The sequence below is a fragment of the Panthera leo genome, chromosome A3 (assembly GCF_018350215.1).
Source record: "Panthera leo isolate Ple1 chromosome A3, P.leo_Ple1_pat1.1, whole genome shotgun sequence".
NCBI lineage: Eukaryota > Metazoa > Chordata > Mammalia > Carnivora > Felidae > Panthera > Panthera leo.
The window spans coordinates 84,127,012-84,148,422 of record NC_056681.1 but is presented as its reverse complement, the minus strand read 5'-3'; the positions used below and the strand labels follow the sequence as shown (position 1 = coordinate 84,148,422).

At 38.3% G+C, this 21,411-nt stretch overlaps 1 long non-coding RNA gene across 1 annotated transcript; it reads left to right on the top strand.

The window, feature by feature from the left end:
- Positions 1 to 2,103: 2,103 nt before the first annotated feature.
- LOC122216133 lies at positions 2,104 to 20,702 on the top strand. Its single transcript, XR_006200723.1, has 3 exons — positions 2,104 to 2,175; positions 5,342 to 5,437; positions 20,673 to 20,702. It is a non-coding gene; the product is annotated as an uncharacterized LOC122216133 (long non-coding RNA).
- Positions 20,703 to 21,411: the final 709 nt, after the last annotated feature.

Here is a 21,411-nt window from a genome sequence, read left to right as displayed (position 1 = left end):
TTTCTCAGAACTACGTTTCTGCTGATTCTGTTACCCTTTAATTGTACTTGCTGAATGAAACATGCTGATAGGCCACACAGAATTAAATTACCCAAACCAGTCAGGTAGAAGAGCATCTTTTTTTTTTTTTACCTCATCTGTGGAAGCTGTGCTTCAAATTTCTTCTCTGCTAGCAGATACCCCTTCTCTGTCTTAAAACCATTCGTTATATCTCATTTCTCACTAAACTTTTTCTTCCAAAGGAAACATCTCAAGAGTATTAAGTTAAGTGATTCATTATCACAGCCTCCCTGTCTTATATTACAAATTTAATCAGCTAATTATTTTTTTCACATTGCAGATATTTAATTATTAGCTAGTTCCTCTCGTAGGAGTCAACCAGACTACAAAGAGACAGGGTTTAGTACAACCCATCTTTTCCTTCTTGTTTCAAAAGGCACTAAATAATATCATTGAAAATTATCAAAAACAAAACAGAATCAACAATAAATGTGGTTTGGGCAGTCATATCATGAGGCAATGGTAAGTTTTCAACAGCCTGTTTGGGTTGCAACAACTCATAGAGAAGAACTTACAGTTATTCATATTTATTTGGTTCATGTCTCAGGTCACAACTAAACTAGTGTTCTCAATGTCACCAACAATGACACCAGCCAATGTCACCAACCACTGACCAACAAATCCATTTCTATTGAAAAATAATCCAGAAGTCACTCATTCCTATCAGTAGTTGCACATCAGATTCTAAAATGAACTTGCTCAAATATTCCTAATTCTTATAAATTCCTAGGTAATTATGAAGCTGAGATAAAATTAAATGCTGAGGAATTATTTAGAAAATACAGCAACACAGCCCTTCCAGTCTGGGAAATATGAGCATATTTTTACACCCTCCCCCTTTTATTTTCAGTTATAGTTATTTGTCTAGATCATCTAAACTTTGGTCTTAAATCCTCAATTCATTTAGCCTATTGAGATATAGCCTTTGCTTAATAACATAAATTCTCACTATCAACTTATGAAGAGGAGAACTAAATCGTTGTGGCCTAATAATAAAATGTGATGAAAAACAAACAGAAACAAAAACAAAAATCACATAAGAGTTCGGTTGGTCCTAGAATCAAATTAGGATAATTGAGAGCTGAAAGAAGAAATATCATGGCCCTACAAGTGGAAGAAAACACCTGAATAATATAAATAGACATGGTGATCGTAGATCATTTTTGGAATAATTAAGGATCAACATGAATACATCCATCCATACTTATAAACATGCAGACAGATTCAATAAGTTGCACAGCTTTGCACAGGGAGTAAGAAATGAATCTGGGATTTGAAACCAAAGAAATGCATCCACCCCAATACCAAAAATAATTGAAGAGTTTGAATGGAAAATCACAGAGGGTGGTGTTTGGTCAGATCCTTACATGAAAGGCCAGCTATATAAAGATCTGGGGATAGAACATTTTAAGCAAAGGGAGCTTCAAATGGAAAGACCTGAGGTGAGAAGAGGTTGGAAGTGAAAGTAAAGAGAGAAGCCAGCTGGGCTGGAGCAAGCCCCATTTATCAATGCCATTGTTGTCCACTTGCATTATAGCACCAGAGATTGGTAATGGCCACATCCTCCAGAAAGCACAGGTGACCACTTTTCATTCCAAAGGAAAGGCCTTTTGATTCTTTTGGCATTTCAATCGTTAGTGTGTAAGGTAATTACTAGCTGGCTAACATTTGAGCAGGATTGATAGATTCCATTTAGGTCAATGTGTGGCTTATGCTTTCCCACCCCAGGAAATTTGCCAAGGTCAGTAGGTTATAGGGCAAATAAATGCCACGATATGTCAAAATTTTTTATTCTTCGTGCATTTCTCCTGCCTTCTTGTTTAAGCACTGGAGCCAGCCTGGAAAGCTGATGGTGTATGCCCTAGCCCAGTGCTGCACATATAAACACCTTTTAATTCTCAATGACTAGGTCAAGGTAATAGAAGGTATTTGAGGCATCAAAAGATTCTTCCAAACACTTTATTTACTACCACAAATGAAAAATAAAATGAACAATAAATTGTGTTTATTTTTAAACTCTATTATCCTTTTTGTTGTTCTTTTATTTACTGAATTATTTTTGACACACGAAAAAGCTGTAACACATTTGACATATACATCTTGATGAGTTCTAAGGTAAGTATACACCCATGAAACTGTCACCATCTACAATGCCATAAATTTAACCATCAGCTCTAAAAGTTTCCTCCTTTTTACCTTTTGATAAGCATAAGTGAATGTATTGTATTTTAAAAGGTAGAACTAATAAAATAATGTGTATTTGGAGAGATGGGTTGGGCGGGGTTTCTAAGCAGCCAAATAGCCATTTTGGTAGGTTTTTCCTTTCTATCAAGAATACACATTTTGATGCCCTATACATATAGCCCTAAATCTCAAAATATGGGGGAAAAAAAGCAAAGTAGAAAATATTTTACCTCATATTTGATATAGGCAGCATGTTCAATTCAGGTCCGTAAGCAAATTTATTCAAAACTATCTACAACCTAAAACCTAAAAATTCTGCCTGGATTCCTAAGCTCATTTTGTCTGAGCTTGAGAAGCCCACGTCTAAGAAAAAGTTAAAATACTTCTGAAATTCAAGCATAATTGCTAGAGTTTAATCAGTCTTGGTGATGTAATGAAGATAGCTAGGGGGAATGCACTGGATCCAGATCTAATGGTTATTTACTAAAACTTGCGCCAAACACTGCAGTCTACATTTTCCAAGGCCCTTCCTATAGCAGAGCTCTTCATTACAATTTCTTAATTATTCATTCCAGCAAGGTTTATAATTATAAGCCCACCGCTAATGACAAGGCTATATGTGATTGCTTAGTAATCCCATTTTTTATCTGATGTTAATTAATGCCCACTTATAAATTGTGACTTAACCATAAAAATCCACTTGGTCCTTGAGTTAAACCTCTTTTATTCATTGAAAAACTAGAAGAAATCTGCCCCAAGGCACCCACGTAAGTCCACTGTGCTGGTTTTATTAATATTTAAGCATACAACAGAGTTATTTCTTGGTATGAACTCAATGAATTCACTCCATGAGTAGTATTTGGGACATGGCATCAGCATAGAGTTTGAAGGGGGAGGGGAATAAGTATCATTCTTTTTTTCACTCCAAGAGGCAGCTCTCTGTCAAGATTTCAACATTTTTAAATGTTGACAAGCATGTACACTCTAAGACACATTTTTTGCCTGGCTCATTATGTAAATTATATTCATGTAATGCATCACTTGGGTATTCATGGTGCAAGCCCATGGTGTCTAATACATGTCCTCTTTGTCAGGAGCGACAGCACTGTACATTTTCAGTAAAGATAACCGATCAGGGGAAGGAAAAAATAACTGCTATTTTCAATCAGAACTATAGAAAGTACCCTTAGTCCAGAAAAGATGTGATGCCAGGCTAAGGCTGTAAAATACATCTCTGACCTTATTATCCAGGCTCCTGTGTTAAATATAGTGGCTATAATAGAATTTGTATGCCCTAGTTTCTGACAGGTTGAATGTTGCTTAGTGATCCAGGAGTGGAAAATGGCTGTCTGCATTCAAAGGAGATCATAGATTACAGACATTTCCTGGGTATTGCAACCAGAGGATGCTGTTACAATGGCTCACAAAAAGAGAGACAGCCTCCTAATGCCTATAATTGGAAGGGCACTGTATTTATTATCTATTACTGTGTTATGAATTACTCCAAAACTATTTCTTTAGCTCAAAACTATTTATTTATCTCTAGGTCGGGAACCTGGGATGACTTAGCTGGTTCCTCTGCTTTAGGGTCTCTCACAGGCTTCAGTCAAGGGGTCAGCCTGAAGTCTGGGGTCATCTCAAGGCTCAGCAGGGGAATGACCTTTTCATTTGCATTAGAAACAAGTCATTAGACTTACTTCACCAAGGAAATGGAATATACAAGGTGTGAATATCAGGAGGCAAGGATCATTGGGAACCATTTTAGAAGTCTTCCTACCAAAAGAACTGGGATCTCTCAGGTACCCAAATATCCCTCCCCTGTGATGGCATACTTATCATGGCACCTAGTGAAACTTACAAGCCAACACAATGAAATGGTAACACCTTGGATCTCTTCCTATGCCATGTTGACTGGCATGAAATTTAATAGTGTTATTCACAGGAAGTACTTACCATAGTGCAAAAAGGGAACTTATTTTTTTAAATTCCAAATAGAAGCAGAAAATCATTCTTTCTGGAAAAAAAAAATAGGTTTGAATGTCCTTTCCCTTCATGTCTCCAATATATACAAAGCCTCGTCCAAAAGTCCAGAAGAGAACCTTAATCTTGCAATGTAGAAGGCAGGCACAGCAGGGTAGCTGAGGGAACTAGGGAGCTGCAGCAACCTGGAGCCAGCCGCAGCCAGCATTGCCAGAGCATAAGGGTCAGAAGCAAAGCCTTCAGTGAAAATCACTTGACAAACACTAATAGCTGATGACTCTACTCTTACCAAGGACCTGAGCAAGGCTAACACTTAACAATAAAGCCATTGAAACCAGGAGCAGACTTTGCCCAAGCAAGAGGCATAAATAATGTGCATCAGGAGCAAGCAAAGGAGAACATAGAGTAGTTCAGGAACATTCCCTTGGCTACACTGGCTAAAGATTATCACTAATCATAAATGGTGAGGAACTAAGGATTGCCACTTATGTCCACCGTGTATTGTATTTTTGTAAAGAGATGGGTAGGATTTTCCTATGAGTGACCTCAGATCTCTCTCTGGCTTGTCTGACAGTGACCCAGCTGTGACTGACGGCTTCCTTCTTTGAGGGAAGGTATGAGGCTGCAATTTTCCCTGGGTACACGAGGGACTACATCCAAATCACTTCCCAAGCAACCAAAATCTCTAAGATATCTAAGATACTGAGCATCTGTGTTTCCTCAGAATAGCCTTCTTTTGGTTCTAAGCTAAGGTTATTAGAACAAAGCAAGCCCAATATACTTATCCCCATATAAGTCTGCTCTCACAATTGCCTTGTAAAAAGGGGGATACGAGCAGGAATTGATGTTCCTTCAAGGGAAGAGTAACCTCACAATACATCCAGTGGCCTACCTGCCGAAGCACACTGTCTGCAGGATGAACAGGGAACTGAAGACCCCATGTCTTCTGACTGTCCTGCCCCTGAGTTCACCTGCACCAGGTGATGTTGCTGGCACCCACCCTGAGAAGTTTGCCCTAAATAAGTAGATGTATATCAAAACTTACAGAAAATACCATATTATTTTCATTGTAGAGTCAGTCTTATTTTGTTATTGTTGTTGTCTTCATTTCATACAGCCCAAATTTAAAGAACCACTAAGCATCATAATAGAGAAATATGTGGAAACTAACTGTAAGAATGAATGTTCCAGTGCCCAGAATGGACAACATCTGGTAAGTCGCACATTTCATAAAACGCCTTCTTAATCAGATTTATTTCAGCCTGGGTGTCTTGTGTATAATAACACTCAAATTTCATCATCAGTAATTTATTGATTTAGTTCTTTTTTGAGTCATTAAAGCTTGAAGGTTGTCTTAGCCTGGATTCCACATGAAGCAAAATCTAAGAAAATGGCTATGTGTGAGTGGTTTATTTGGGAACATGTTCCCAGGGACCCAGAATGAAAAATGGGAAGGAGAGAAAGCCCCACACAAGGACATCACTGTAGGTGACTGGTTGTTCAGTGTTGTGGGAACATGTTCTAGAGTAGGAAAGGGGCAAAGGAAGAAGCATTTACCCATGGACTTTCAATTTGCATTGGTGAACATTTCTTCCCACCTAGAAGTCATTCTTCCTACTTCTAGTTTTCACATTTTTCTGGTACCAGTTGAGTTCTTAAAACACCCAATGTAGTGTTGCCAAAAAAGAAGCTTCATGTCTGCCAGAGGCAAGAGATATATAGCACTGGCCTGAAGCAAGGCTGTATTTACTGGAAACTGGCTGAAGCCTACACAGAACTATTTTTTGCAACAGCGGCTGACATAGGATGTTGGTATGGCTTTGAAGATCAGAAATGGTGGTTAAGAGTTCTCTAAGAAAAAGGCTTTCAGACAGAAGACCTTTGTGGAGAAGCCATGAACACTCAAAGGGTTAACAACTCAAGTGCTTAGTGCTTAGTCCTTAGTGGAACTAAGAGGTAGCACTGAAGCTATGAGACACAAGAAATCACCTTCTGAAGGATGAGTTTGGCTTGTTGGTTTCACTGTGTGCCTTGATAAGTGTGTCATTGTAGCATAAGGATATTCTGGGTACCCTGAGGTACCTTCTATGTTCCTTTGGTAGAATGCCTTTTAAAATGGCTCCCCTAAACTCCCACCTCCTGGAATTCACGCCCTTGTGTAATCTCTCCTTGTTTGTGGGCTGGACCCAGTGACCTGCTTCTAATGTGAAAGATAAATCCTAGAATACTGAGGGCCAAAGTGATTTCATTTATAATTTTTTTTTTTAGATTTGAGGGTTAGAAGGGGCCCAACAAGAATATAATATCCAAGAGGGCACAGTTGGCCCTAGGTCAGTGTTTGGCACATAATTGATGCTCAATCAGCACTTGTTGAATGAATATAGTTGGGGGGGAGGGAGTGAATAAGTGATGATTAGTATTTACATCAAGGAGAGATCAAACCTAATCAGTTTTGAGTAATCAGGTAGCATGAGTAATCAAGATTTCTTCCAACAACCAGAGTGAGAAGTTAAAACTGCCCACATGGCACTGGAAAGATCATGGGACAAGTATTCAGAAACCTACTAGCTGTTTTGCTAAACTACTTTGAGCATTATTCTTTTTCTGCCAGAGGAGATGTTAATAATCATGATCTTACAAAGTCGCTTGAAGAAACAATATGTTTCTACATAAAAGTGCTTTACAAATCCACAAAGCACTGAACAACATTTGCTACTATTTGTCCTGCCTGCTCCAGCCCTCACCTATGACCTGCCATCCCTCTCCTTTGAGTTACAGCCATAGGGGAAATACCAGAGTCCCAGGGATCCGTTCTGTTTTTAACTCACTTTCCAAATGAATTCGTTTGGTTTTGCTCCTAAACCAAGGTGAAAGTAAGGTAGAAATGGAGAAAAGAACAAAGAGGAAGAAATTTAGATGGAGCAAATGTAATAACTTGCCGTGAAGACTTAGGAAGATTTAAATTGTTGCCAAGAACAAGAATGTGATATTTTTTCATGTGGGGCATATTTACTGATTAATTTCTTCTTTTGGTGTGGTTTGATGGAGCCTGAGAGGGAATATGAGAACCCTTCACCCAAGCTCTAGAATGTCTGATATTGCTTAGGACTTCACATTCCTCTGTGATTCCCACTGACTCAGCTCCAGGTTTGGATGTTTTTCCCCTAGTTTTCACCAAAATCATACCTGTAAGAAGGAAAACAGGCCTGGAAGTGGTTGAAGAGCTGTCAGCTCAGTGTCTTGGAGGGAGTCCCTGAACAGCAGTAGGAAGAAGGCAGCTCAGTTTGGAGAAGTGGGAAGAGAGTTGGGAATGGGAGATAAGGGAGGAATGGGGAAAGGCCAGCAAGCTATGAGTCCATGTCCTTCATAGATGCTCAGCTCTGTAAAGATCAGATGGCATCTGCTGTTCAGTTACTGAAATATAGCTGTACCACCTGGGAAGTATGTGCTACCATCTGAAGGTCTACCTCCTGCCCTGGACACTGTGGGCCCTCCCCGAGAAGTCTACACCACTAGACAACCCACAATCCAGCAGTCAGAAAGATAATGCCTGGCTCAGGATGGCACCTCCTGGGCTTTGCTCTAGTGAGATGCCCTGCTTTTGAATTTATATCAGTTGCCCAGACTGCACTGCATCTGTGTTACAGCTGCCTAATATTGTTCCTATCTTAATGCTATTCTATGCTTTCTCCCTCCACTAGCTCCCACCCTCTGAACATAAGTGCATACATAGGTGCATGTGCACACACACACACACACACACACACACACAGAGCACATGAATGCGTGTACACACAGAAGCCCACAGACACACACAGACACTGGTGTGTACATTCACACACAAACACCTGTGGATACATGCACACATGCACGGATGCACACACCTGCAATACGCACATGCATAGACACACACATGCACACACATTTACAGTCACTTTGCCCCAGCTTCATCACCTTCCCTCCACTTGCATTCTGTTCGCGTCCAGCCCTCCCACTGGGGCTCAGCTCCTGGGCCTCGCCTTGCAGAGACTGCAGAGGATGACTTCCTCCATGGGTGTGTTTCCCATGTATGCCCAATGTCAAGTTACTCCACTACTCCTGGAAACACTTAACATTTACAAATTGTTTATTTTATGCCAAAATATTTGTAAACCTCACTTTTCTCACATGCAAAATGGTATTAATCATATCTAGTTCACACATTTGTTACGAAGAGTACATAAGGCAACGCATGTAAAGGATTAGCACAGCGCCTGGCTATACCAATTACAATAATTGGTAGCTGTTGCTATCATGGTATGTCTCATTAAGATTTTTATCATTGGGTTTGTTGTTTATCATTAGATTTTTTGAGTTTTGAATTCCCATATCCTTCTAGTTAACTTATCACAGTTTCAAAATGAAGTCTATAGTAAAGGACAAAGAATATAAGAAAATGGTTCTTCTTTTGATTCTTCTTCTTAGCTTAATTTAAAAAGAAAAGGAGAGAGGCAAGTATGCTTAGAAGTTTGGGGTTAAATTTAAATTAACTTTGCAGCTAATATTGATAGAAAACCAAAATAAGCTAAGAGTCTTTGAAGTTTATTCCTTCACAATGTCAAATTTCAGTTAAATCTCAACTAACAATTAAAATAATTTCAAGAGTTTCAGTTAAGGAGGAGGAAGATTCACGGTACAGCCTTCTTTCTGGAAGGTCACTACAGATTTTCCTTACACCCCTTTGTGCAACACAGGGGGCATATAATACACCTATTATACTTCCAGGGATGACATTAGGAAAGTCTAAACTACATCCAAAGTGTACTTTACTCCTAATAATTAGAACTAGATGAACAGCTAGAAAAAAAAAAATGAACTTGCACAAACTAAATCGGCTCAGCTCTAACTGATCTAATGCAGTTTTCCAAAGAATAATTGATATTATATAATCATAACTGCCAGTTTATGTCACAAAAGTGACATTTGACACTTTCCTGCTAACCAGCCTAACATCATCAATTAAAACATTGCTTGTGTAATGACATTTCACCAGTCAGCTTAACATCATAAATTATGACATCACCTCTTTTATGAAAGCAGAAGACTGAAGAAAGGCGAATGGGAAGACAGTCTACTGAAGACTAGCATTCCTCTTTGATCTGTGCTGTTAGAATATTTTATGATCTAGTCATGTTTCCAGGGTGATTATTAGTTAGTAAATAAATTAATATATAAATAATTAAATAAACATTATAAGATCGTAGCGGAAGCCATAAGAACAAATTGTATATTTTCTAGTTCCCCTTAGTCACGATTCAACATCCCTGGATGGTGATAACAGGATTGTATTTCACAACTGAACTAAGAAATGGCTATTCTTGGAAGTCCCCGGAAAATGGGAAACAGGAAAGAAAACCTTTGGGTTTGGGCTTGACTTTGGAATAGTATATTTGTGTCTCACCAAACGCATTTAAAAACAATTTAAATGTCAGGAAGGTTGCATATTACCCGTAGGATTTCCAAAGGCTAACTACTTGTTTTTCACTTGAGACTCATAAGTATGTGCTATAGAAAATGTGACAGGAAGTAGTTCTTGTAAGATGGAAGGCCCTGATCCCATAGAAAGAACATTCATTTTTGTCCATCTAACATGCTGTATTTTAAGGCAAAAAAAGAGTTTTTTCCCAAACTGTTTATTGAGCACCTTCTAGGCCAATTGCTACAGGAGTAAGGAAACTGAGTCCAAGAGGAAGGGAAAAAATTGGTCTTTCCTTCAGTTCTGTGATCTTGCCATGATTAAGCATGAAAATGCCAGGCATGGTACCTCATATGTAATAGCTCGCAACTAAACAAGTATGTGGTGGGTGCCTGGGTGGCTCAGTTAAGCGTCTGACTTAGGCTCAGGTCATGATCTCTCAGTTCCTGGGTTCAAGCCCTGCATTGGGCTCTGTGCTGACAGCTCAGAGCCTAGAGCCTGCTTCAGATTCTGTCTCCCTCTCTCTTTCTGCCCCTTCCCCACTCTCACTTTCTCTTTCTCTCTGTCTCTGTCTGTGTCTCTTTCTCTCTCTTACACCCACACACCCACACGCACACATAAAATGAATGAACACTAAAAAAATTTTTAAATAAATAAACAAGTGTGTGTTGCCTTCCCCTTTGTTTTACAATTTGGTAGTAGAAGGATAAAGGTGTCAGTGTCTTAATCCACAATTTTCAAGAAAGTAATCAAACTCCTTTAAAGTCATTTATATAATTAGGTATATGAATATCATAAGAATTTCTGAAGAGATATTTTTCTTTTTATACCATGCAGCTGAGCAGGGAAAACTGGAAGGAATAAGGTAGACATTCTTGACTTCTAGTGGCATTTGGCTTGGGACATACTAGTCATGTATCTTCTTTCAGGCTAACCTATATGTAAAATAAAAAGTAACTGCTACCAAAAAAAAGTGCCACCAAATAGGTCATTTTACAATTCTCACAGTTCTTCTTGGTAGTTGGGTTTTCAGTTTGTTTTTCTTTTTAACTTTTTTTAACATTTATTTATTTTTGAGACAGAGAGAGAGAGAGCATGAACAGGGGAGGGTCAGAGGAAGAGAGAGACATAGAATCTGAAACAGGCTCCAGGCTCTGAGCTGTCAGCACAGAGCCCGACGCGGGGCTCGAACCCACAGACCGCGAGATCATGACCTGAGCCGAAGTCGGACGCTTACCGACTGAGCCACCCAGGCGCCCCGGGTTTTCAGTTCTTAAGCTCAGTCTTTGAATTCACTGGATTTGGAGTGAATTTGGAGTTTGCTACATCAGCCAATGGTAAAACAAAACAAGTAAACAAAACTAAAGAAGTTTCATGTATTTGAATATTTAAATTATCTTGATTGCACATAATTAACAAATTCTACTTTATCTTGAATTTTTCTAACTGTGACGGGCAAGTTCAGGCCTTGACTGGCCCTGGGCAAAGTCCCACATTAAGCCACACGGCGTGACTACTTACATTGTTTGATGGTTGAATGCCAAAAACTACCGAAAGTTCAGGTTTATCTTGGGGTGGTTTTTGATGGATGCTTCATCCTGACAAGGAAGGGAAGTTTTTAGTAGTTTTCTCAGGGATTAAGAAGATATAGTACATGACTTTGTGTCCTAAAAGATCTTCCTTGTATTCATTAGTTCTAAAATTTAGTCACATCATGAGATTTCTATTTGTTGATTTTTGAAGGAAAGTTAACCTTGAGAAAATCTTTGGGCTGAATACGATAAGAATTAAGTCTGATATTTGTGATAAAGAGAAAAGTTACTGTTACCACTAATGATTGATTGCCATTTATAGTAAAATATACTAACTCCTCATATATACACACATATTTTGGATGGGGGGTCAGCGTTATTGTCTTTGTAGAATTCAGAATTTATAGAATGCTTTGGCATTGATGTTTGAGAATTGCTTACCCAGTTTTGATAATGAATTAATTCAATAGCAGACTTCAAAGTATGGTACAAATTCCAGATTTCCAAGTAATTTTATGTAAGCTGAGGCATGTTTGGCTACATTGGAACATGGATAAGTCTTTGAATTTTTTTGAAAGACTAGAGTTTTGGAGAAGGAAAGAAGTGCCCCAAGAAGTGAGAGGAGTTAGAAAGACTGCAAGTGCGCCTGCTTTCTTCTTCGATGAGCAAAACATGAATGAGGTATCCAAACACTGGCACGGGGATATGTTCATTGCCATGAAAAGAGTTTTTAAATAACCGAATATGATTTCAAGCAAATGCTTGTAAACTCTCAGAGCATATCTTAGTCATCTCTATAAGGGGGCTGGGATTGCCTTCATGTCATTTCTTGACTTTTTCCCCCCAAAAGTTTTTGCTATGAATATTTATGCCTCAACTTCATTTACTGACTGAATTTCCACTCTGTTGGAATTATGCATCCCCATAGTGCACCCAAGAAAGGTGAGCAGTTAGAGGTGAGGAAAGAGATTTCCTGACCTTTCAGAAATAGCAAGCTACACTGGATTAAATACAGCCTGAGTGAGGTTACTTGTGGATTGGTGGAGTGTAATTACCTCAAAATTATCTCAGTGAAACAATTAGTGTGCAATAGATTCGGTGCCAGATCTGTCATTGTTCTGAACTTCTGTTAAAGCATCTCACTTCGTCCCCAAATTGGGCAATTTATAATTCTTACAGTAGGTGCTAGTGAGGGCCTCCACATATTCCTCCTCCTGAGTGCAGACTTATTTACAGCTGTGCTTGTCAAGTGAGTTGTAAATGGGAAGGTGCTAGACTTGCTGTGATGGAAGCGTTTCCTTGGTGATAGAGCATTCACTAGACAAGCTTCCTGAGCCATCAGCTAGGTAGACAACAGCCGGCTCTCATTACAGTCCTCAAGTGTCCAGGCTGCAGGCGCTGGACTTGTGGCTCTCGGTCCCACAGCTGGTTCTTTTTACAACTGAACTTTAGGCAAAAGGAACTCAAGTTTGAACACAGTGCAAAAATGTACATTTTTGGAAGGCATTTCAGTTTCCTCTTGGCACTTTTATGATACTTCCTCGAGTGGAAGGGGCAGGTTTATTTCATCTTAGTTATGTTCCTGTTGAAATTTAGGAGGTATTTCTTAGGCTAAGCTGCCATCTAAACCTCAAGGATGCATTAGTCACAGGTGGGGTGGCTGTTGTAGCTATTGTTTATTTTTATTTTTCTAATGTTTATTCATTTTTGAGAGAGTGAGGGAGGAGAAGAGAGAGAGAGGGGAGAGAGAGAGAGAGAGGGTCTGAAGTGGTGCACTGACAGCAGAGAGCCCAACGTGGGGCTCCATCACGGCCTGAGCCGAAGTCTGGTGCTTAACCAACTGAGACCCCAGACACCCCTGTTGTGGCTATTGTTTGCAGGAAACATTCAATTTCTCCTTTAAAGAAGCTTCTAAGCAGCTATTTCTTTAACTAGTTAATAAGTTAAAAATATATGAGAAATCACAGTGTAATGGGATTATTTTTTCAGAGTTATTTTTTCTAAATCGATTATTTACTAGATAGCCCAAAGGTGGTGTTTGGGTAGTTAGGGTAAAGTGAAGGTATCAAATGAAGTTATATTTATACTTTATAAGAGCAACGATTTCTTTTACTCTGTGGAAGGAAATAGTATTTGCCTTAAGTAGTACATAGAGACATTCTGATAAACAAACAGGAGCTGCTTATTCTGCAACTTGAATGGAAATCAAGTAATCCCAAAAAACGAGCACCCAAAAAGGTGTGTGAAAGATTGTCAATGTTTAGAGTTCTTGAATAAAAAGGAACATAACATCATAAAATACATTTTTATTTGTTTTTACTATCTGTAACAATACAGTGAAGAAAACAACCTGGATATGCTACAAAGTAAACAAGCCTAGGGAAGAAAGATGGCTTAAATGAGCATTCTTTTACTGAGAAAGCCATTTGTTGATATTTATTAAGTACCAAGTACTGTATTAAGATTTCACGTATCTTCACTAAGTCATTTATTTTACACAACCATCTTTTCAAGTAATACCACCCTAACTCTGGATGTCTCAGCCTCAGAAAAATTAAGAAAGTGGGAAATGCTGCCCAGCCAAGCAGTAATAGGGCTAAAGTATGAACTTAACTCCAATTCCAAAGTTACAACTTCTTTTTACCATTTAATGCAGTGAGCAGCTTTCTAATACTGAGGAATACTGACAGAGAGAGACGGTTCTGTTAACATTCATTATGGGGGTGCTGTAAATTTGAGCCTATACCAAATAAGAAGTGGAATAAATTGATACAATTTAAGGGTTACTCATGAGAAGGGGGATGATCATATGCTTTAGTTGGGGGGGGAATGGTCACATTTATATGCTCAATTAATCTTAATGTTTAATTTATTAATTATGAGGACTATCTGAACAGGATTCAAGCATTAGTTTGTTTTGTTTTCTTGTTGTTTTTTTCATCAGCTTGGCCTGCTTTGGAAGGCCTTTTTTTTTTTAACGTTTACTTGTTTATTTTGAGAGAGAGAGAAAGAGAGAGAGAGCAGGGAAGGGGCAGAGAGAAAGAGAGAGAGAATCCCAAGCAGGCTCTGTGCTGTCAGCAGTCAGCACAAGCCCCACACGGGGCTTGATCTCATGAACCATAAGATCATGACCTGAGCCGAAATCGAGTTGGACGCTTAACTGACTGAACCACCCAGGCACCCCTCAAGCATTAGTCTTATGCAAGACTTTTCAATTTCTCTGCTTTCACACAAGACTGCCTTAAGTGGAGGGTGCAGCTTTATCTTATTTTTTGTTGCAGACAAAACTGAAACAGGATTTCTCAGACTAAACTACTGTCCAGTGAAACTCAAAGATCCATGGCATACTGATGTGCAATTGCAATCTCTGTACGTTTTTCTCGTGTTGTTAAATAAGACTTTGTTTTGTGTTTAAAAGTTACGAATTTTGTCACAAATTTCCCTGGTGTGAGTGTGTGTGTGGCATGTCATTGGTATGGTAGGAAGTATGTTGAACTTGAAGCAAAAAGTGTCTGTTGGCTTTGGTTCATAGCCGTTCAGGGTGCTGTTTCAGTTGGGTTAGTCCCTTGGTGGATTCAGGCCTCCGTTCCCTCATCTGTCAGGAGCATGATCTAGGAAACTTCATTCAGCCTTCAGCTCTATCTACACTAGAAAGTTGTACTTCTGGAAAATTTATTTGTGTGACTATATAGTTTAAAATATTTTCTTAAAGTATAACTGAAAGCCTAACCACATAAGGTTAGACTCTTTTTTTATTATGCAGAGCCCATGGCTATTACTTTTTATTCTTTAATGAGCTTTAATGGGATGTAGTACTTAAATTCTTCCCCAGTTATTCAAATGTGTTTTTCAGAATGATTGTTATTTAGACAAACTGAATTAGGAATATCTGCTCAGCACTATTTTCTTCTGTAACAAGCATTTAAAAAAATAATCATGAATCCAAGGCTTTTGTAAGGTTGGCAGGTTCATTATACTGGTAGTATATGTTCCACCTACATGAGGATCTAGAACACATATTCCCAATATAAGATGTTGAAACTTCTTCCACAATTTTGAACTTCTAAATGACTTCAGATTTAGGGAGGCTGGGTGGCTCAGTTGGTTAAGCATCCAACTCTTGATTTCAGCTCAGGTTGTGATCTCAGAGTTTGAGAGTTCGAGTGCCGCATCAGGCTCCATGCTGACAGTCCAGAGCCTGCTTAGGATTCTCTCTCTCTTCCTCTCTCTCTGTCCCTCCCCTGCTCACTCTCCTTCTCTCAAAATAAATAAATAAACTGTCAAGAAAAAATTTTTTAAATAAATGACTTCAGATTTCACTTTGTTTACACTCACTTTCTGGTGATCTCACTCAGTCTTTTTATTTATTTTTTTATTTTTTTAATGCTTATTTATTTTGAGAGAGAGAGAAAGAGACAGAGCACAAGGCGGGGAGGAGGGACAAAGAGAGAGGGAGACCCAGGATCCAAAGCAGGCTCCAGGCTCCGAGTTGTCAGCACAGAGTTGGATGCAGGGCTTGAACTCACAAACCGCGAGATCATGACCTGAGCTGAAGTCGGACACTCAACCGTCCTGTGACCTGTGACTCAACTGAGGGAGAATAAAAGCTCCAAACCAGGGGGGTGCATGTGCAGATAAATGGAACTACATCTCTATGTCTCCCGGCCCGTAGTAATAGTAAGACGCCATCAGTTAGAAGCTGCATCCCAATTTCAGAGACATTAAAATGTTTAAAAACATCCTAGAACCAAAAATGGATGCATTCTCCACCACTACCCACCAGATCCAAGCCATCATCATCTTTTACCTGCCTGTTTGTTGCACCCTAATTAGTTTCCCTATTTCTCTACTTGCTCCTCTATAATCTTTTCTCCACATAGCAGGCTGACTCTTTCACATTGTGAATTCAATTTCCTTGAGCACACTAAGCGTAATTGTAATTCAGGGCCTTTGCACTTGTTGGTTCCTCTTCCTGAAATGTTCTTGTCCCAGATATCCATATGTCTCACCCCCTCATATCTTTTAAGCCACTGCTCAGATGTTGCCTTCTCAGAAAGGACTTTCCTGACCATCTGCTTAAAAATTTCTCTGCCCCCATACTCTGTTTCCTTGCTGAAGTTTTCCCCATAACACTTATTAATAGATATTAAAGTAAATGTTTTTATACACATATACAAATATAAGTATTTATATGGTTATATAATATATATTGTGTTATGTTGCACTGTTTTCTACTCCATAACTATCTAGATATCTAATAGATAGATGATAGATAAATACTTAGACGGATAAACATTGATTTCTGTATTGTCTCCTCCCGCTATAGAGGAAGCTCCAAGAGGACAGGAATGCTGTTTTGTTCCCCAGGCCCAAAACAATGACTTGCACATAAATGGTACATAGTAAACATCTGTGGGATGTAAACATGTGATAAAAATGGGTTAAATGTAGTGAAATAAATAACAAAACTGCCATAGAATGTGAAGAGTAGGGTAAAAAACCCTGGGTATCTTTCGCTGGATATAAACTCTGTTCAAACTGTGACAATGCTATAAGCCCAAGGTTGGAGGAATAAATAGGATAACCATTAAAACAAACCCATCAGCACCCACTCTTCCCTGCTACTGATTGTTATTAAGACTCCCGGGGGGGGCGCCTGGGTGGCTCAGTCGGTTGAGCGCCGACTTCGGCTCAGGTCATGATCTCGCAGTCCGTGAGTTCGAGCCCCGCATCGGGCTCTGTGCTGACAGCTCAGAGCCCGGAGCCTGTTTCAGATTCTGTGTCTCCCTCTCTCTGACCCTCCCCCATTCATGCTCTGTCTCTCTCTGTCTCAAAAATAAATAAACATTAAAAAAAAAAATTTTTTTTAAAAAAAAGACTCCCAGGGGAAGAACACAGGGGATAAACAGAAATTAACACCACTATTTCTGGATGCACTGAACTTCCATGGTATTCAGAATGAACACGTGATGAGATGTTAGCATTCAGAGACCTCCCAGCAAATGGACTCCTATCAGCCCTCCAGAACATGCCAAATGTCATCTCTTCCTTGGTCTTTCATGCTCACATTCTTCCTTTTTATTTGTCTTATTCCAATGGTTTACAAAATAATGCCCACTTGATTTTACTATTTCTGCACATAAACCTTTCCTCCATCGGCGCTGTAAATTTCTGATAAGGAGGAACCTCATCTGCCATCTATACAGTATCTTTTTACAGTCCCCAGCATAGGGATTTATCCTTTTGCAAATGGAAAAGTTTCAGAGAAAAGTGGAGCATGTTAACATTTGACACAGGTGTCAGGGTGAGCCTTAGATAGGGTGTTTGGAAAATTTACTTGCCAAGAATCGCATTGGATTGGAGGTCACAGGCACTACGGAGAAAGTAGTGAATATCAGTCAGATTGCTTGGTGGAGAATTTAGCCTGAAGAAATAGCCCCTGTCCAGAAAGTCCTTGCAAGTCTGGTTTCCTTTTCCTGTGCCATCCATCCTTTCTCCTCCTCAGCAGATCAAGAGGTCAGGATGGTTGAAGAAGCAGTGAGCACATCCACAAAATCTATTTTATATGTACATACATTCTTTAGATGACCATGAAATTCAAAAGCTAGAATTGAAAAAGAAAAAATATCTGATAAAGCTATCTTTATAGGAACACATGCTCATATGACAAACTTCTCAATAAACTAAAAATAGAAGGGAACTTCCACAACCTGATAAAGGGAATCTATCAAAAATCTGTAACAAACAACATATTGAATGCTGAAACACTAGGGGATTTTCCCCTTAAGATCAGGGATAAGACAGGAATGTCTAATCTCACCACTAATACTTAATATAGTATTAGAGGTTCTAGCCAATTGAATAAGGCAAGAAAAAGAAACAAAGGGACCCATATTGTAAAGGAAGAAATAAAATTCACTTTAGCAACTGACATAATAATCTATGTATAAAATCCTATGAAATCTCCCAAAAAGCTTCTAGAATTAATAAATAAGTTTAGCAAGTTTGCAGTTTACAAAACAAAAATCAATTACATTTCTACAGACTAATCATTAACAGTCGTAAACTGAATTTTAAAAATCAGTATTATTATATTAGCTTTGAAGTATGAAATATCTAGGGATAAATCTGACAAAAGATGTGCAAAACCTATACACTAAAATTTACAAGACATTGCTGAGAGAAATTAAAGAAGACTCAAGTAAATGGAGAGATATACCGTGTTCGTGTATTGAAAGACTCTATACCCTCAAGATGTCAATTCTCCCCAAAACTTATCTGTAGATTCAATACAATACAAATCAAACCCTAGCAAGATTTTGTAGAAATTGGCCAACTTATTCTCAAATTTATAAAGAAATTCAAAGAACCTAAATAGCCCAGATAACTTTGAAAAAGTAAACAAAGCTGAAGGACTTATAATTACCTAGCTTCAAAATTTATTCAAAAGCTATAGTGATTGTGGCATTGACATTAATACAGACAAATGGATCATTGGAACAGAATTGAGAGACCAGAAAATAGATCCATATATATGGTCCATTTATTTTTAACAAAGTATAAAGACAGTTTATCTATCTATCTATCTATCTATCTATCTATTTATATCCTTTTAAAGCTTATTTATTTTGAGAGAAAGAGAGAGTGTGGGCAGGGGAGGCGCAGGGAGAGAGGAAGACAGAGAAGCCCAAGCAGGCTCCATGCTCAGTGTGGAGTCCAAGGTGGGGCTCAATCTCACCACCATGAGATCATGACCTGAGTCAAAATCAAGAATCAGTCACGTAACCAACTGAGCCACCCAGGTGCCCCAGCACAAAGGCAATTTAATAGAGAACGGATGATCTTTTCAACAAATGGTGTCAGAATAATTGGATGTCCATTTGAAAATAAAAACAAAAACCTAGATCAATATCATTCATGTATACAAATATCAACTCAAAGTCAATCATAGGCCTAAATGTACGACTTAAAACTTCTGGGGAAAAAAATAGGAGAAAATCTTTGTGAACTTGTGTGAGCCCATCTGTGTTAGATTTCTTAGATATAACACCAAAACATAATCCACTAAGTGAAAATTGGATAAATTGGACTTTATCAAAAATAAGAAATTCTGCTCTTTGGAAGGCACTGTGAATGAAAAGATAAGACACAAAGTAGGATAAATTATTTGCAAATCACATATCTGATAAAGAACTTGTATATACAGTATGAAAAGGACTCTAATTCAATAATAAAAAACCAAACAACTCAATTAAAAATGGTTAACAAATTTGAACAGATACTTCAGCAACATGTATGGATAACAAAAAGACATGAAAATGCTCAACATCATTAATCTTGTTTTTTTTAGTTTTTTTTTAGTTTTTTTAATTTTATTTTTTTAATTTATATCCAAATTAGTTAGCATATGGTGCAACAGTGATTTAAGGGGTAGATTCCTTAATACCCCTTACCCATTTAGCCCATCCCTCCTCCCACAACTCCTCCAGTAACCCTCTGTTTGTTCTCCATATTTAAGAGTCTCTTATGTTTTGTCCCCTTCCCTGTTTTTATATTATTTTTGCCTCCCTTCCATTATGTTCATCTGTTCTGTGTCTTAAAGTCTTCATATGAGTGAAGTCATATGATATTTGTCTTTGACTAATTTCGCTTAGCATAATACCCTCCAGTTCCATCCACGTAGTTGCAAATGGCAAGATTTCATTCTTTTTGATTACCAAGTAATACTCCATTGTGTGTGTGTGTGTATATATATATATATATATATATATATATATATATATACCACATCTTCTTTATCCATTCATCCATCAATGGACATTTGGGCTCGTTCCATACTTTGGCTATTGTTGATAGTACTGCTATAAACATTGGGGTGCATGTGTCCCTTCAAAACAGCATACCTGTATCCCTTGGAAAAATACCTAGCAGTGCAATTGCTGGGTCATATGGTAGTACTATTTTTAATTTTTTGAGGAACCTCCATACTGTTTTCCAGATTGGCTGCACCAGCTTGCATTCCCACCAACAATGCAAAAGAGATCCTCTTTCTCCACATCCTCACCAACATCTGTTGTTGCCTGAGTTGTTAATGTTAGCCATTCTGACAGGTATAAGGGGGTATCTCATTGTGGTTTTGATTTTTATTTCCCTGATGATGAGTGATGTTGAACATTTTTTCATGTGTCCGTTGGTCATCTGGATGTCTTCTTTGGAGAAGTGTCTATTCATGTCTTTTCCCCATTTCTTCACTGGATTACTTGTTTTTTGGGTGTTGAATTTGATAAGTTCTTTATAGGTTTTGGATACTAACCCTTTATCTGATACATCATTTGCAAATATCTTCTCCCATTCTGTTGGTTGCCTTTTAGTTTTGCTGATTGTTTCCTTTGCTGTACAGAAGCTTTTTATTTTGATGAGGCCCAATAGTTCATTTTTGCTTTTTTTTCCCTTGCCTCCAGAGACATGTTGAGTAAGAAGTTGCTGTGGCCAAGATCAAAGATGTTTTTGCCTGCTTTCTCCTCAAGGATTTTGAAGGTTTCCTGTCTTACATTTAGGTCTTTCACCCATTTTGCACTTATTTTTGTATTCAAAATCATTAATCTTTAGAGAAATGCAAATTGAGGCTACAGTAAGATACTACTATACTTTTTAGGATGGCTAATATTAGAAGGACAGGTCATATCAAGTGTTGGAAAGAATATGGAGCAACAGGAATTCTCATACACTGTTGGTGAAATGTAAAATGATACAATCACTTTAGCAAACAGTTTGCCAGTGTCTCAAAAAATTGAGCATATACCTACCACATGATCTAGCATGCGATTACCCAAAAGATATGAAAGCATATGTCTAGACAAAGACTTATACATGAATGTTCATAGCAGCTTTATTTGTATATCTGAAAACTGGCAACTTAAGTGTCTGTCATCAGGTGAATGAATCAAAAAATTGTATATTCATACAGTGGAATAGTACTGAGTAATAAAAAGTAATGATGCATGCAACAATATGGATGAATCTCAAAATAATTATACTGAGTGAGAGAAGCTAGAGGGAAAAAAAGAGTATACACTGTATGAGTTCATTTATTAAAAAAATTACAGTAAATACACACTAATCTAGAATGACAGAAAGCATATAAGTGATTTTCTGGTAATTGGTGGGAGAGAGGCTGGGGAAGGGTGGAAATGAGCACTT